The sequence below is a fragment of the Periplaneta americana genome, chromosome 5, assembly GCF_040183065.1.
Source record: "Periplaneta americana isolate PAMFEO1 chromosome 5, P.americana_PAMFEO1_priV1, whole genome shotgun sequence".
Lineage (NCBI taxonomy): Eukaryota > Metazoa > Arthropoda > Insecta > Blattodea > Blattidae > Periplaneta > Periplaneta americana.
Window position 1 is genome coordinate 12656844 of NC_091121.1, and position 17259 is coordinate 12674102.

Consider the following 17259-nt stretch of genomic DNA (forward strand, 5'->3'; position numbering starts at 1 on the left):
AGATTATACAATTTCATTTATACCACTCAGAAGGCCTTAATTAAAGATATGCTAATTTTAAATAAAACCTTTTTTATCAGTTTATTTTATAGTCATCTTCTAAGATTTTATTTTATAATTGATAATCAATGGTGCTTAATTATTACACTTTATTTTTATAACAATATTCATATTTAATTAATTGTATTTGTTTGCTATTCATTTCCGGATCCTCGTGGTCATCCTTAATTAAGGCCGGATGAGTTTCTCTCTCTCTCTCTCTCTCTCTCTCTCTCTCTCTCTCTCTCTCTCTCTCCTACATGGAATTGATTCGTGAGTGTTAGCTGATTTGTACAGATTGTTCTGTGTCTTTCTGTAAATTGTCATTTAGGCCTATTGTAAGGTAAAATTAGGATATAAATTATAATTACTTGATTATGTATCATGTTTAGTCAATATTTCATTATATGTAAGCTCCTTAATGCGCATGATAACGATTTTATACTTAAATATTACCATTAATTTTACTACTTTTTCTATTCCTATTGATTCAATGTTTATTTCACATCTGGTAGTGTGGAAGAGAAAGCCTCATGGCCTTAACTCTACTAGAATAAATAAATTAATAATAAATAAATAAATAAATAAATAAATAAATAAATAAATAAATAAATAAATAAGTAAATAAATAAATCCTTTAAACGCGTCGTTAAAACAAAATATTTGGATTAATATTATAGTTGCTAAGTATTCCACATTTCTGCGTTGAAATGTATCACAAAGCGTATTAGTACTTACCGTGCGTAGTGAATGATGCGTGCTGTCTGCGTGACGGCTGAAGGAATATGGCGTTCATGAGGATGTAAGAGCGACATATTACAAGGAAAGCCTTCTGCTCACTTGTAGCATTTATTTATGAAAACTACGAGGAATTAGAGAACATCCGCCTGAGCTCATGAATTCTGCGTCATATTTCCGTTTGTCCGTGATATAAAATTATCTTCTAAGAATTGCAAGGCACGAGTTCGTTATCCAGTGCTATTTAAGCACTAATACAGATTTTAAACATAATAAGACGTGGATATTACTACAAATGAACAATAGCTAGGGAAACAGAAGTACTCGCAGGAAACCTGCTTCGTCAACTACATATTTTACAGAATATGCTGGGAATGGATCCTAATCAAGCTCTGTAATTTTAATTTATTTCTTAGAAATATTTTTTTTGAAATGGATTAGTGGCGAGAATGAAGTACATGGTTGAATAAAATACTTATTTTGACGTAAACAATTCTATCTGAAAGTGAGATGTAGATTCCTGAAATTTGAAATTTATTTCTACTTTTTTACACTGTGACTAAAGTAAACATGTAACAAGAACAACCACTGCTTTCAGCAATGTTCTCATATAGTTTAAGGAAATTTCTCACGAGTGAACACAGATCACACATTCTTGTGAATTAAATTTATTTTCTGCACATAATTATGTGTTGTCCACAGATGGCAATATAGCGAGCATTAACATCTCCTGCTATATTTGTATAATTATTTAATCTGAGAGAATTAAGGCGATAAGGTCTTCTTTTCCATCCTACTAGATAGCACATACAAATATGACAAATAAAAACAGCGACAAAAATAGTACAAATTACATTAAAGTCCAGTAGAGGATCGACAGGATCAAAGTACATTATAGAGCACTTATTAAGCTTATTAATCGGCAATGGTATAAGCTAGAAAGCTAAAGCCTGTATATATATATATATATATATATATATATATATATATATATATATATATATATATATTGCCGCAGCTTGTTGCACCATTACAATCGCAGCATAGGCTTGTCCGTCTCTGCCATAATCTATTTAATTTTGGAAGAACAGAGAAGAGTTCCGAATCCCAGCACATACCTCCACAATTGCCACAAAACATGGAATGCCTTCTAGCATACACCAGGCCCATTAGATGACCGAATAACCAATAATCATAAGATGTGAGATCGGGTGATATTTCCGGCCAAGGAAAACAGGCCCATTTCTCTCAATCCATCGTCCAGGAAATTTCATGTTCAAATGTTTAGGATAGTCTGCAACGTACATACGGGCAGCAACACACAAATTCAGTCGTGTTTCCCCGAATTAAAACTCATGTCAGTACGTTCCCCATTAGAATTCCCGTAGTCTCTGTAACTAAGCCGTTTAGAAAATTAGTTAATATGACATTTTTTCCTGTTTTAAGGTGTATAACACGATGCACATGTTTAAGGTACACAATATCGGGACACTCTGTATTCAGTTTACAAAAATAAATATTTTAAGGATATCTAACTTTTTATTGTAAATAAAATACAGTAACATTTATTACAAGTTTATAATATTGTATTTGTGAGTTTTACATACACTCCTTTGCCTAGACGATAGGAGATGTATGCGAACATATTGGCTATGAAATACGCGATTCTTTACGGGCTTAGAGAATATGTTTCCAGATTTACTATAGTTCAAATAGTTGTTAGGTTAATATCAGTGATGTGTAAACTAGGTTAATACCAGTGATCGGTAAATTCCTGGGAACTTTGTCAACGACAGTATTCCCCAAAAATTTCTCACTCGTCAAAATGGAGAAGATTGTTAAAATTGAGTGGTACTCGTATTATTGAGATCACACACAAAAACTTGTGTTAACTACAGACTTCTTTCATATGTGAAATACAGGAAATCATTAAATAGACACAGAGATCTTGTCTTTCTTTGATAATTTATTATTCACATTTGACAACTTTACAAATATTTCTGAATATATATAGGTTATATCTATTATGTCCCACTATGTCCTATGATACTTCAAGATATAACTTTTGTTTCGAAACTTGAAATTCCTTTCTGTCCCACAGTCTGTTGTTAGATTTAATTATTAGATCTTGGTTTCTTTTCCCATTCTAATGTCTTATTGCAATTTTTATTCTGAACTTCAAGTTACCTTCCTCATGCTGCTGTTTACTATTTAGCCATACTTTCAGGTGTTAAGGTGGACTTTGATTTTATATTTATATATCCGTGCTGCTCTTTGGTACTAAGTTGGGTTCTGAATTTCTGCTTTTCCGTGTTACTCTGGCTTTAAGTTATATTCTGAATTTCTAGTTCTTTTCCCGTGTTAGTGTTAACTTATCTGTGATTTCTGTGCCGCTGTCTAATATTGTGTTTGATTTTGAATTTCTGAATACTTTTCCATACTGCTATCTGGTTTTGACATTATCTTACAAACTTCTGATTGTGTTCTCCACGCTAAGGTAAGATATTGGCACAGTTTAGTATATACAGTTGCGAAGCTCAATACATACTAAATATGCAAACATAGACAGTTGAAATATGCATCTATAGATAGTTGCTAGCCACCAGGATCGCTACTATCGCCTCATCACAGACTCTTTCCCTAGCAGACGATAAAATGTATTGTACTTTTGATATCGTGTTCTTTTGAAAACTTAACACCTTCCTTCCACTATTGAAATACGAAATACATAAGGTTTATATATTATTTTCATAAAGTATATATTACATTTTATAAACTCACCTTCCTGGATCTTTCGGAAGAAGGATAACTCTGACCTCTTTTTCTTTGAATGTATGGTGCTACACACGTCTCCTTGTCCAATAATATTATTCAAATTATTGTATTTTAGCCATTTACAGTTATTACAACCGATAACGAACATTTCATAGTTTACACAAATTTTCACAACAATGCGAAATACGGCATAACCAATGCCTTTTCGATCTAGACCAGGCCGTAATATATGTTCGGGTTTTCTATTTCAGTGTATGGAGCTCAGTGCAGAAATAATTACAAAACTGTTATTTTAATGTGAAGAGAATTTTACATGTTAACATAATCTTTCGCATCAACATTTTAAGTTTAGAATGGAAGCTATTTTGAGGTTTAATAAAAAAGAATTTGTATTGTGATTTAATATAGCACATCTACCTTCCTTAATAAAGACAGAAAATTTATCCTATGAAATTAGTGTACGTACGATTGTTACTTCGTCTCTTAGGTAGTAGATAAATACAATAATTCAGTACTCGATTGTATTAAAATATAGACAAATTGAATGTGCGGAGTATCATACATGACATTATGCTTAATTATAAAGTATAATTGCGAATTTAGGAATATAAGATATAGTAAACATAACCTATAATATTTCCATATGAATGGCAGGGCATTGGAGACCACTAAAATTAGACAGAAAGGGGCAACTGGGACAGTAAACATAACCTATAATTTCAACATATCTAAATATCCGTGCGGTGCAACTGAAAATTATTGAATCGTGCATAAATGAATGTACAAGAATTTCGCAATATTTAATCGAAATAAAGGCAGGTATTGCACATACGAACAACGTAATATTCACATCAAAAATAATATTTCATCTTAACTCGCAAGTGATTTATGTCTGAAGTGTCTCATAATCATTGTTTTAAATTTTATTAATGCAATTACACTACATTTTAGAGAAATATATGTTACTCTTTATGCATTCCAACTAATTAATATGGTTGAAACGCCGCCCTTCGTGATCAGGTTAAGCGAGTTACATGGTCTGCCTTACGGCCCGTATTAGATCACGATGGCAGTGACACAGTCTATTGTTCCTAGTACTCACAGCGCTCCAAGCGGCTAGCAACTATCGCGAGAAATGCAAAAAATCATCCCAAGCTTCGCAACTGTATATACTAAACTGTGATATTAGGTTGAATTGCGGTATTTTACTTTTTTCTTCCTTAATGCTACTTGACAGATTACTTGTGTGACAAATTGTTATGCTAATGGCTGGCATTAAGTTCGATTATTATCTTCTAGTTGCTTTTACAAGCTACTTTTGATACGCTTTCTCTAACTTCTGGTTGTTCTCTCCTGTGTTAACATCTGCTGTACGGTATGACACGGAACTTCTGGTTGTTTCCGCCGTGCTTCCCGTACCCAATGACACTCGCTCCGTGGTGCTTTGCGGACTGGCTCACATCCAGCACCATTCCGACGGCGCTGCGGATGGTGGAATCGTCGTCAAAGTACCATTTCTGGTTGTTGCCTCCATGCGGGTTATACGTGATTATTTTGCCACCGTTCTCCGAACCCGTGATGTCCAAAACAAGTCTGAAAGAAGCGATACTGTGATTGAATTTATAGTGATAGTTTGCATTTAACATTAGCCTATATCTATAATGTTTGTGGTTTTATAAATGAACTCAGATGCCTTTCTGTATTCCTTCTATTATCGATAGGCCTGCTTAATTAGATCGTCTCATAAGTAATGACGGTTTTTTAATTCATATATTTTTTAAGTTGGGAATCCAATTTAGAGGACGCTATGGTTATTACTGCGATTGTGAGCACGTGACAATCGTCAATTATTAATAAAAGACTATATAATGGTGGTGATAAAATTTGAGATTAGAGTATTTCTAAAGCACTACTGGGAACAAGATTATAAATCTGCTGCCTCGACTCGAAGACTGTGTGAAGTCGAGGGTGAAGGTGTCGTTAGTGAGCATGTAGCACAATGGAATATTGTGAATGCACAAATAAGTACTCGTAGGTTGTCAGAAGAACTTAGTGTTTCAAAGATATAATGCATCGCCACATTAAGACGCTTAGAAAGTCATGATGAAATTGTAGATATGTACCTCATGAATTGACACCTGAACGGGCTCAACGCAGAATGGATATCTGTCGTCAGTTTATCGCTAATCGCATGGATGATAAATTTATCAGAAAAATTGTCACATATGATGAAAAATGGATATATTATCGCAACCCTGACACCTGAAAACAGTGCCTTGATCTCCGTCAGGCTGCCAAAATCGTCGTTAAACAAAATCAGTACGGTCCCAAAGTAGTAGCTATTCCGAATCTCAGCGCTGAGCAATCAGATGGCATCACAGTGTTTGGAATTTCAACGATGACGTTATTGATGCTCCAGCGCTGAAGCAGAACTTCCATCAGCTTGCAGAGTTGGTGGCAGTGTCCATCAGTGAATCTGATTGGTTCTTGTATAGGGCGCGATTGTTAGACGAATGACATCGTGCACTGTTGTGTCATGGTAGTATGTTCTGCTGTGTTGTTTGTAATGAGCACAACGTAAAAAAATATGTTAATGGCTTATGAATGAACATGTTAACGGACCAGTTATTACTACTGTTTCGAAAAATAAATTGCTTGTACTCTCTTTGAGCGAGATGACAGCATGAAAATTTCGCAAAATCTTGCTAGCGTAGCGCATATAACTCGTACAGCCGCCATGATAGCAGTTTTGTTCCTATTTCGGTGCATCGTGACGTCATTGATGTTCACCTGTCCGCTGAGATTCGGAATACGCTGAATGTTATGTGTCTGGTGGCGTTTTGAAGCTGTGATTCACACGGAATTTGTTCCAAACGGGCGTGCAGTCGATGCGGATCTTTATTCTCAACAGCTAGAACGAGTTCCTGAAGCTTTGAGGTATCCTACATCAGGTAATCGAAATAAAATTCTCTTGCAACTGGACAATGCGAGACTCGATATCGCTCCAACAACCATGGAAATAATCCAGGAATTGACAGGAATAGAACTGCACCAATTGTCACCAATATTGTTCAATGTATTAATGGATGGAATTGCAAATGAAGTAACAGGAGACGGCAGAAAACCAGATTTGAAAAAATTCATATATGCGGATGACGTAATGATTTGGGACAGTTCACCGAACAACATAGAACAAAGATTGGAGTATTGGAAGACAGTAGCAGAAAAGTATGGCTTAAAGACTAACGTTGAAAAACAGTAGTTATGAAAATATCAAGAACGCACAGTGAAGACTGGAATATTAATAACAATTAAAGTTTTATCATAACCGTCAATGCTTATCCTTTTAACAAATTTATTGTTTTTACAATAACTTGTTCCATTTATTTGGTTTTTAACGTCTTCGGCTTAATTAAGCCATCTTCAGAAAAGTTTATGCCCATGTGCATGAGGTTGGTACATGTATATATAATACAAATAAATAAACCAATTAACATCTCTCTCTATGGAAGTAATTGAACAAATGACAAGATTAAAACATTACTGTGTTAAAACTGGCTATATGAGCCATATCAAGTTATTAAAATTATTATATACTAAATTAAATTTAAAAATTAAAACATATATGATACAATTGTAATTAAAACAGGTTGGTATCTGTGTTGAATTCCAGATCTGACAGAGACTTGGTGAAACAGCTGTGGGGGAAGAAAAGAAAATGTATCAGGTTATGATACCTATTATTCCAAATTATAATTTGGAATAATAGGTATCATAACCTGATACATTTTCTCTTTTCAAATTATAATTTGGAATAATAGGTATCATAACCTGATACATTTTCTCTTTTCAAATTATAATTTGTAATAATAGGTATCATAACCTGATACATTTTCTCTTTTCAAATTATAATTTGGAATAATAGGTATCATAACCTGATACATTTTCTCTTTTCAAATTATAATTTGGAATAATAGGTATCATAACCTGATACATTTTCTCTTTTCAAATTATAATTTGGAATAATAGGTATCATAACCTGATACATTTTCTTTTCTTATAATTTGGAATAATAGGTATCATAACCTGATACATTTTCTTTTCTTATAATTTGTAATAATAGGTATCATAACCTGATACATTTTCTTTTCTTATAATTTGTAATAATAGGTATCATAACCTGATACATTTTCTTTTCTTATAATTTGGAATAATAGGTATCATAACCTGATACATTTTCTTTTCTTATAATTTGGAATAATAGGTATCATAACCTGATACATTTTCTTTTCTTATAATTTGGAATAATAGGTATCATAACCTGATACATTTTCTTTTCTTATAATTTGGAATAATAGGTATTATAACCTGATACATTTTCTCTTCTCAAATTATAATTTGGAATAATAGGTATCATAACCTGATACATTTTCTTTTCTTATAATTTGGAATAATAGGTATCATAACCTGATACATTTTCTTTTCTTATAATTTGGAATAATAGGTATTATAACCTGATACATTTTCTCTTCTCAAATTATAATTTGGAATAATAGGTATCATAACCTGATACATTTTCTTTTCTTATAATTTGGAATAATAGGTATTATAACCTGATACATTTTCTCTTCTCAAATTATAATTTGGAATAATAGGTATCATAACCTGATACATTTTCTTTTCTTATAATTTGTAATAATAGGTATCATAACCTGATACATTTTCTTTTCTTATAATTTGTAATAATAGGTATCATAACCTGATACGTTTTCTTTTCTTATAATTTGTAATAATAGGTATCATAACCTGATACATTTTCTTTTCTTATAATTTGTAATAATAGGTATCATAACCTGATACATTTTCTTTTCTTATAATTTGTAATAATAGGTATCATAACCTGATACATTTTCTTTTCTTATAATTTGGAATAATAGGTACCATAACGTGATACATTTTCTCTTCTCAAATTATAATTTGGAATAATAGGTATCATAACCTGATACATTTTCTCTTTTCAAATTATAATTTGGAATAATAGGTATCATAACCTGATACATTTTCTCTTCTCAAATTATAATTTGGAATAATAGATATCATAACCTGATACATTTTCTCTTTTCAAATTATAATTTGTAATAATAGGTATCATAACCTGATACATTTTCTTTTCTTATAATTTGTAATAATAGGTATCATAACCTGATACATTTTCTTTTCTTATAATTTGTAATAATAGGTATCATAACCTGATACATTTTCTTTTCTTATAATTTGTAATAATAGGTATCATAACCTGATACATTTTGTATTCTTATAATTTGGAATAATAGGTATCATAACCTGATACATTTTCTCTTTTCAAATTATAATTTGGAATAATAGGTATCATAACCTGATACATTTTCTCTTTTCAAATTATAATTTGGAATAATAGGTATCATAACCTGATACATTTTCTTTTCTTATAATTTGGAATAATAGGTATCATAACCTGATACATTTTCTTTTCTTATAATTTGGAATAATAGGTGTCATAACCTGATACATTTTCTTTTCTTATAATTTGTAATAATAGGTATCATAACGTGATACATTTTCTCTTTTCAAATTATAATTTGGAATAATAGGTATCATAACCTGATACATTTTCTTTTCTTATAATTTGGAATAATAGGTATCATAACCTGATACATTTTGTATTCTTATAATTTGGAATAATAGGTATCATAACCTGATACATTTTCTCTTTTCAAATTATAATTTGGAATAATAGGTATCATAACCTGATACATTTTCTCTTTTCAAATTATAATTTGGAATAATAGGTATCATAACCTGATACATTTTCTTTTCTTATAATTTGGAATAATAGGTATCATAACCTGATACATTTTCTTTTCTTATAATTTGGAATAATAGGTGTCATAACCTGATACATTTTCTTTTCTTATAATTTGTAATAATAGGTATCATAACCTGATACATTTTCTTTTCTTATAATTTGTAATAATAGGTATCATAACCTGATACATTTTCTTTTCTTATAATTTGTAATAATAGGTATCATAACCTGATACATTTTCTTTTCTTATAATTTGTAATAATAGGTATCATAACCTGATACATTTTCTTTTCTTATAATTTGTAATAATAGGTATCATAACCTGATACATTTTCTCTTTTCAAATTATAATTTGGAATAATAGGTATCATAACCTGATACATTTTCTCTTTTCAAATTATAATTTGGAATAATAGGTATCATAACCTGATACATTTTCTTTTCTTATAATTTGGAATAATGGGTATCATAACCTGATACATTTTCTTTTCTTATAATTTGGAATAATAGGTGTCATAACCTGATACATTTTCTTTTCTTATAATTTGTAATAATAGGTATCATAACCTGATACATTTTCTTTTCTTATAATTTGTAATAATAGGTATCATAACCTGATACATTTTCTTTTCTTATAATTTGTAATAATAGGTATCATAACCTGATACATTTTCTTTTCTTATAATTTGTAATAATAGGTATCATAACCTGATACATTTTCTTTTCTTATAATTTGTAATAATAGGTATCATAACCTGATACATTTTCTTTTCTTATAATTTGTAATAATAGGTATCATAACCTGATACATTTTCTTTTCTTATAATTTGGAATAATAGGTATCATAACCTGATACATTTTCTCTTTTCAAATTATAATTTGGAATAATAGGTATCATAACCTGATACATTTTCTTTTCTTATAATTTGGAATAATAGGTATCATAACCTGATACATTTTCTTTTCTTATAATTTGGAATAATAGGTATCATAACCTGATACATTTTCTCTTTTCAAATTATAATTTGGAATAATAGGTATCATAACCTGATACATTTTCTTTTCTTATAATTTGGAATAATAGGTATCATAACCTGATACATTTTCTCTTTTCAAATTATAATTTGGAATAATAGGTATCATAACCTGATACATTTTCTTTTCTTATAATTTGTAATAATAGGTATCATAACCTGATACATTTTCTTTTCTTATAATTTGTAATAATAGGTATCATAACCTGATACATTTTCTTTTCTTATAATTTGTAATAATAGGTATCATAACCTGATACATTTTCTTTTCTTATAATTTGGAATAATAGGTATCATAACCTGATACATTTTCTTTTCTTATAATTTGTAATAATAGGTATCATAACCTGATACATTTTCTTTTCTTATAATTTGTAATAATAGGTATCATAACCTGATACATTTTCTTTTCTTATAATTTGGAATAATAGGTATCATAACCTGATACATTTTCTCTTTTCAAATTATAATTTGGAATAATAGGTATCATAACCTGATACATTTTCTTTTCTTATAATTTGGAATAATAGGTATCATAACCTGATACATTTTCTTTTCTTATAATTTGGAATAATAGGTATCATAACCTGATACATTTTCTTTTCTTATAATTTGGAATAATAGGTATCATAACCTGATACATTTTCTCTTTTCAAATTATAATTTGGAATAATAGGTATCATAACCTGATACATTTTCTTTTCTTATAATTTGGAATAATAGGTATCATAACCTGATACATTTTCTCTTTTCAAATTATAATTTGGAATAATAGGTATCATAACCTGATACATTTTCTTTTCTTATAATTTGGAATAATAGGTATCATAACCTGATACATTTTCTCTTTTCAAATTATAATTTGGAATAATAGGTATCATAACCTGATACATTTTCTTTTCTTATAATTTGTAATAATAGGTATCATAACCTGATACATTTTCTTTTCTTATAATTTGTAATAATAGGTATCATAACCTGATACATTTTCTTTTCTTATAATTTGTAATAATAGGTATCATAACCTGATACATTTTCTTTTCTTATAATTTGGAATAATAGGTACCATAACGTGATACATTTTCTCTTCTCAAATTATAATTTGGAATAATAGGTATCATAACCTGATACATTTTCTCTTTTCAAATTATAATTTGGAATAATAGGTATCATAACCTGATACATTTTCTCTTCTCAAATTATAATTTGGAATAATAGATATCATAACCTGATACATTTTCTCTTTTCAAATTATAATTTGGAATAATAGGTATCATAACCTGATACATTTTCTTTTCTTATAATTTGTAATAATAGGTATCATAACCTGATACATTTTCTTTTCTTATAATTTGTAATAATAGGTATCATAACCTGATACGTTTTCTTTTCTTATAATTTGTAATAATAGGTATCATAACCTGATACATTTTCTTTTCTTATAATTTGTAATAATAGGTATCATAACCTGATACATTTTCTTTTCTTATAATTTGTAATAATAGGTATCATAACCTGATACATTTTCTTTTCTTATAATTTGTAATAATAGGTATCATAACCTGATACATTTTCTTTTCTTATAATTTGTAATAATAGGTATCATAACCTGATACATTTTGTATTCTTATAATTTGGAATAATAGGTATCATAACCTGATACATTTTCTCTTTTCAAATTATAATTTGGAATAATAGGTATCATAACCTGATACATTTTCTCTTTTCAAATTATAATTTGGAATAATAGGTATCATAACCTGATACATTTTCTCTTTTCAAATTATAATTTGTAATAATAGGTATCATAACCTGATACATTTTCTTTTCTTATAATTTGGAATAATAGGTATCATAACCTGATACATTTTCTTTTCTTATAATTTGTAATAATAGGTATCATAACCTGATACATTTTCTTTTCTTATAATTTGGAATAATAGGTGTCATAACCTGATACATTTTCTTTTCTTATAATTTGTAATAATAGGTATCATAACCTGATACATTTTCTTTTCTTATAATTTGTAATAATAGGTATCATAACCTGATACATTTTCTTTTCTTATAATTTGGAATAATAGGTATCATAACCTGATACATTTTCTTTTCTTATAATTTGTAATAATAGGTATCATAACCTGATACATTTTCTTTTCTTATAATTTGGAATAATAGGTACCATAACGTGATACATTTTCTCTTCTCAAATTATAATTTGGAATAATAGGTATCATAACCTGATACATTTTCTCTTTTCAAATTATAATTTGGAATAATAGGTATCATAACCTGATACATTTTCTTTTCTTATAATTTGGAATAATAGGTACCATAACGTGATACATTTTCTCTTCTCAAATTATAATTTGGAATAATAGGTATCATAACCTGATACATTTTCTTTTCTTATAATTTGTAATAATAGGTATCATAACCTGATACATTTTCTTTTCTTATAATTTGGAATAATAGGTACCATAACGTGATACATTTTCTCTTCTCAAATTATAATTTGGAATAATAGGTATCATAACCTGATACATTTTCTCTTTTCAAATTATAATTTGGAATAATAGGTATCATAACCTGATACATTTTCTCTTCTCAAATTATAATTTGGAATAATAGATATCATAACCTGATACATTTTCTCTTCTCAAATTATAATTTGTAATAATAGGTATCATAACCTGATACATTTTCTCTTCTCAAATTATAATTTGGAATAATAGGTACCATAACGTGATACATTTTCTCTTCTCAAATTATAATTTGGAATAATAGGTATCATAACCTGATACATTTTCTTTTCTTCCCCCACAGCTGTTTCACCAAGTCTCTGTCAGATCTGAAATTCAACACAGATACCAACCTGTTTTAATTACAATTGTATCATATATGTTTTAATTGTTTTAATTTAATTTAGTATGTAGGTAATAATTTTAATAACTTTATATGGCTCATATAGCCAATTTTAACACAGTAATGTTTTAATCTTGCCATATGTTCAATTACTTCCATAGAGAGATGTTCATTGGTTTATTTATTTGTATTATATATACATGTACCTACCTCATGCACATGGGCATAAACTTTTCTGAAGATGGCTTAATTAAGCCGAAAACGTTAAAAATCAAATAAATGTAACAAGTTATTGTAAAACCCAATAATTTTGTTAAAAGGATAAGCATTGACGGTTATGATAAAACTTTAATTGTTATTGTATCATCTTATCGGCCCCATCATGCTTTTAAATTTGGAATATTAAGTTATCAGGCACAAATTTGAAAAAAAAATAGAGAAGTTTAACTATTTGGAAACAAAAATTATTCCAAACGGAAAAATACTGCATGAAATTAACAAAAGAATAAAGAAAAATTCAAATGTATACAGTTTGATGAAATATTTAATTTGGAATTGAGATGTACCAATAAAGAGCAAAATGGCAATATATAAAACATACTGCAAGGCAATTTTGGCACATGCTTCAGAAACCTGAACATACACCAAAAAGATCAGACCAGAATCCAAGCCTGAGATGAAAACCCTGAGAGGTATTGTACAGAAGACACAAAGAGACAGTATACGAAAGGACATAATCAGGGAAACTCTGAAGATTGAAAAATTAACAACACAATTATAAAATAAGAGATTACGATGGTTTGGGCACCTTAAGAGAATGGAAAGGAAAAGACTGCCAAAGAGAATACATTAAATTTATAAGTGAAGGAAGACGACCAATGGGAACGCCATGGGAAAGATGGATAGATCAAATTCAGAAGAACGTAAAAGAACGTGGGTACAAGTGAGATGAAATAAACAGAAAAAGAACTTGGGAAGACAGAGACGAATGGAGGCATATTTCTAATCGATCTTTCGAAAGGAGGACACGATAAGAGATGATGATGATGATGATGATGATGTAATACCCTGATCTTGCGCCTTCAGATTACCATCTGTTATGTAATTTTTAGGCAAGATTAGGTGTTTATTGCAATATTAAAAAGTAGAGAATTTAGTGTTCAATGAATGTTCTTCCTTTCTGTAAAAGCTAATAATCTTAACTTAAAAGATTTAGGGTGCTATTCATAGACATTTCGCTAGCCCGCGCTACGAGCGTGCTAAACTAGCCCCGGCTATCGACTGGTTACTTGTACAGGATTCATATCATATCATATCGCTAACACTGGTTTATGAATACGAAAGACGTTAGTTCGCTGATCATCCACCGGAAGCCCGCGCTAACAATGTCTATGAATACGGCCCATAATAACCAGTTCTACGTATTGCTACAAATTTAGTAAGCGGTTAGGGCGAACCGGTTCTCTTCAGCCATATTTCACATCCGGGAAAATACTCGAGACTGAGTGGGCCACTGAACCGTATAAAAAATTCTAGACTCCACTGGGTTTGAACCGTGGCTTTTTCAGTTCGTACTCTATCGCTCTACTGACAGTGCTAATCTGAATCTCATATAAAGTAACTCACTTCATTGGATCGAGTGACATGTGACAGCGGTGTTCGCGAAGATCTGGTGCCACTTACCCGCTGAGTTTACTGTAGATCATACAGTTCTTATACTCCCAAAGCTGATTGTCTCCGCCGTGGTACGGCCACATGATCACCTCCGCACCGCTTCTCTTGTCACTTTCTCTAACATCCAGAACTAGTCCATTGTGAATACTTTTTATTATGAACGCCATTTTGGAAAATCCTGTAGACATCATAGAAACATCACACTTAGATCTACAGGGTGTAAATAATGCGATGTATCAAACTTACAAATGTGATATAACAAAGTACACTGAACAAAAATACAAATTAAATTGTATTCTGTCTCGCTCTTTAATTTCAATGCAGTGAAATTAGGCCTATTACTTCTTTTTTTTTTAAATTTATTTGACAATTTTTGTACATTAGTACTATCAATTGTGCTTAAATAATTAACGTTACAATAATATGAGACTTGTAGGGAAAACACGGAAATTTTACTTGAAGCAAGTAGAGCGATCGGTTTGGAAGTAAATCCCGAAAAGACAAAGTATATGATTATGTCTCGTGACCAGAATATTGTACGAAATGGAAATATAAAAATTGGAGATTTATCCTTCGAAGAGGTGGAAAAATTCAAATATCTTGGAGCAACAGTAAGAAATATAAATGACACTCGGGAGGAAATTAAACGCAGAATAAATATGGGAAATGCGTGTTATTATTCGGTTGAGAAGCTCTTATCATCCAGTCTGCTGTCCAGAAATCTGAAAGTTAGAATTTATAAAACAGTTATATTACCGGTTCTTCTGTATGGTTGTGAAACTTGGACTCTCACTCTGAGAGAGGAACATAGGTTCAGGGTGTTTGAGAATAAGGTGCTAAGGAAAATATTTGGGGCTAAGCGGGATGAAGTTACAGGAGAATGGAGAAAGTTACACAACACAGAACTGCACGCATTGTATTCTTCACCTGACATAATTAGGAACATTAAATCCAGACGTTTGAGATGGGCAGGGCATGTAGCATGTATGGGCGAATCCAGAAATGCATATAGAGTGTTAGTTGGGAGACCGGAGGGAAAAAGACCTTTAGGGAGGCCGAGACGTAGATGGGAGGATAATATTAAAATGGATTTGAGGGAGGTGGGGTATTATGATAGAGACTGGATTAATCTTGCACAGGATAGGGACCGCTGGCGGGCTTATGTGAGGGCGGCAATGAACCTTCGGGTTCCTTAAAAGCCATTTGTAAGTAAGTAAGTATAATATGAGACTTGTGGAGAGGGTGACGTCCATAAACGTTCCTCAAAGTATCAACAAATCAGTGTGCCTTTTCCTCTTGAGGCGACGATCAGGCCGTGCAGGGGGCAGGTTCCGAGGAATCTGGTTGATTAAGTTGTTAGAATGTGTTGACAATGTTGCAAATAAGCGTGTGTAGGAAGAATGAATTACAGTGTCTATTTTGGCTAGGTCTAGATCTGAATGAAGTGTTTCATTTCTCATGTACCATGGTGCTCCAGTGATTATCCTTAGTGCCCGATTTTGGAATGTTTGAATACGCTTGATTTGGCTTATAGAAGCCGATCCCCATAATGAACATCCATAGAGCCAAATAGGTTTGAGAAGCATTACATATATTAACCTTTTGTTGGAAAGGGAAAGACTAGAGCTGGAAAGTATTGCTTTCCATCGATGAAGTCTGTATCTTAATCTCTGGAGGGTGTAAGTGAGATGTTTATTCCAGGTCAAGCGACTGTCTAGGATGAGTCCAAGATATCGTATTTCTTCATGCTGTGGTACTGGTGAACAGTTGAGGTATAATGGAAGTACTTTTTATTTTTTGAGGTATATGAATGTTACTGTAGATGACTTATTTGTGTTCATGACTGTTCTCCATTTTTTGATCCTATTACTTCTATCCTGTACAATTATTAGGTGGTATATAAAGCATCGTTAAGCTCTTCAGCCCAAGTATCCGTTTTGTTATTTCTTTAAAGTGCGTTTTGTACCGAATGTGCTGCCTGCTTAAGCCGTCTACATGCGTCACAATACGTATTTCTTTCTACCCAATAATTTCTAAATACCAGTATCATACGTCTGGTGCTGGTCTACCATACCTAATAGATCTACCTGAGCCGTCATGTCCTCTTTGTAGAACTGTGAGTCGTCTAGAATTACCATCACTGTTATTTACCAATCTTTGAACAAATTGCGAAGAACACCCAACATGGGAGATGACCGATTCGACGTCGCGTAAACAGTAGGGGCCTCCTGCTTTTCGAGATGGAGATGATAATTAAAGGGGAATTATTGTGAAGAGGGGAAAATGAGA

At 31.1% G+C, this 17259-nt stretch overlaps 1 protein-coding gene across 3 annotated transcripts in view; it reads right to left on the reverse strand.

The window, feature by feature from the left end:
* Positions 1-17259, reverse strand: part of LOC138699479 (uncharacterized) — a 33711-nt gene that overhangs the window by 15845 nt on the left and 607 nt on the right. Inside the window, exons 2-3 of one of the 3 annotated variants that reach the window (XR_011332019.1) lie at positions 14980-15148; positions 13177-13282 (exon numbers count right to left, since the gene is read on the reverse strand). The exons of 1 other annotated variant lie outside the window; for it this stretch is intronic. The gene's annotated coding sequence lies outside the window, so the exon portion shown is untranslated. Of the gene's footprint in view, positions 1-777; positions 912-13176; positions 13283-14979; positions 15149-17259 lie in introns of those variants that run through there. One more of the 3 variants, XM_069825390.1, reaches the window with a different exon arrangement.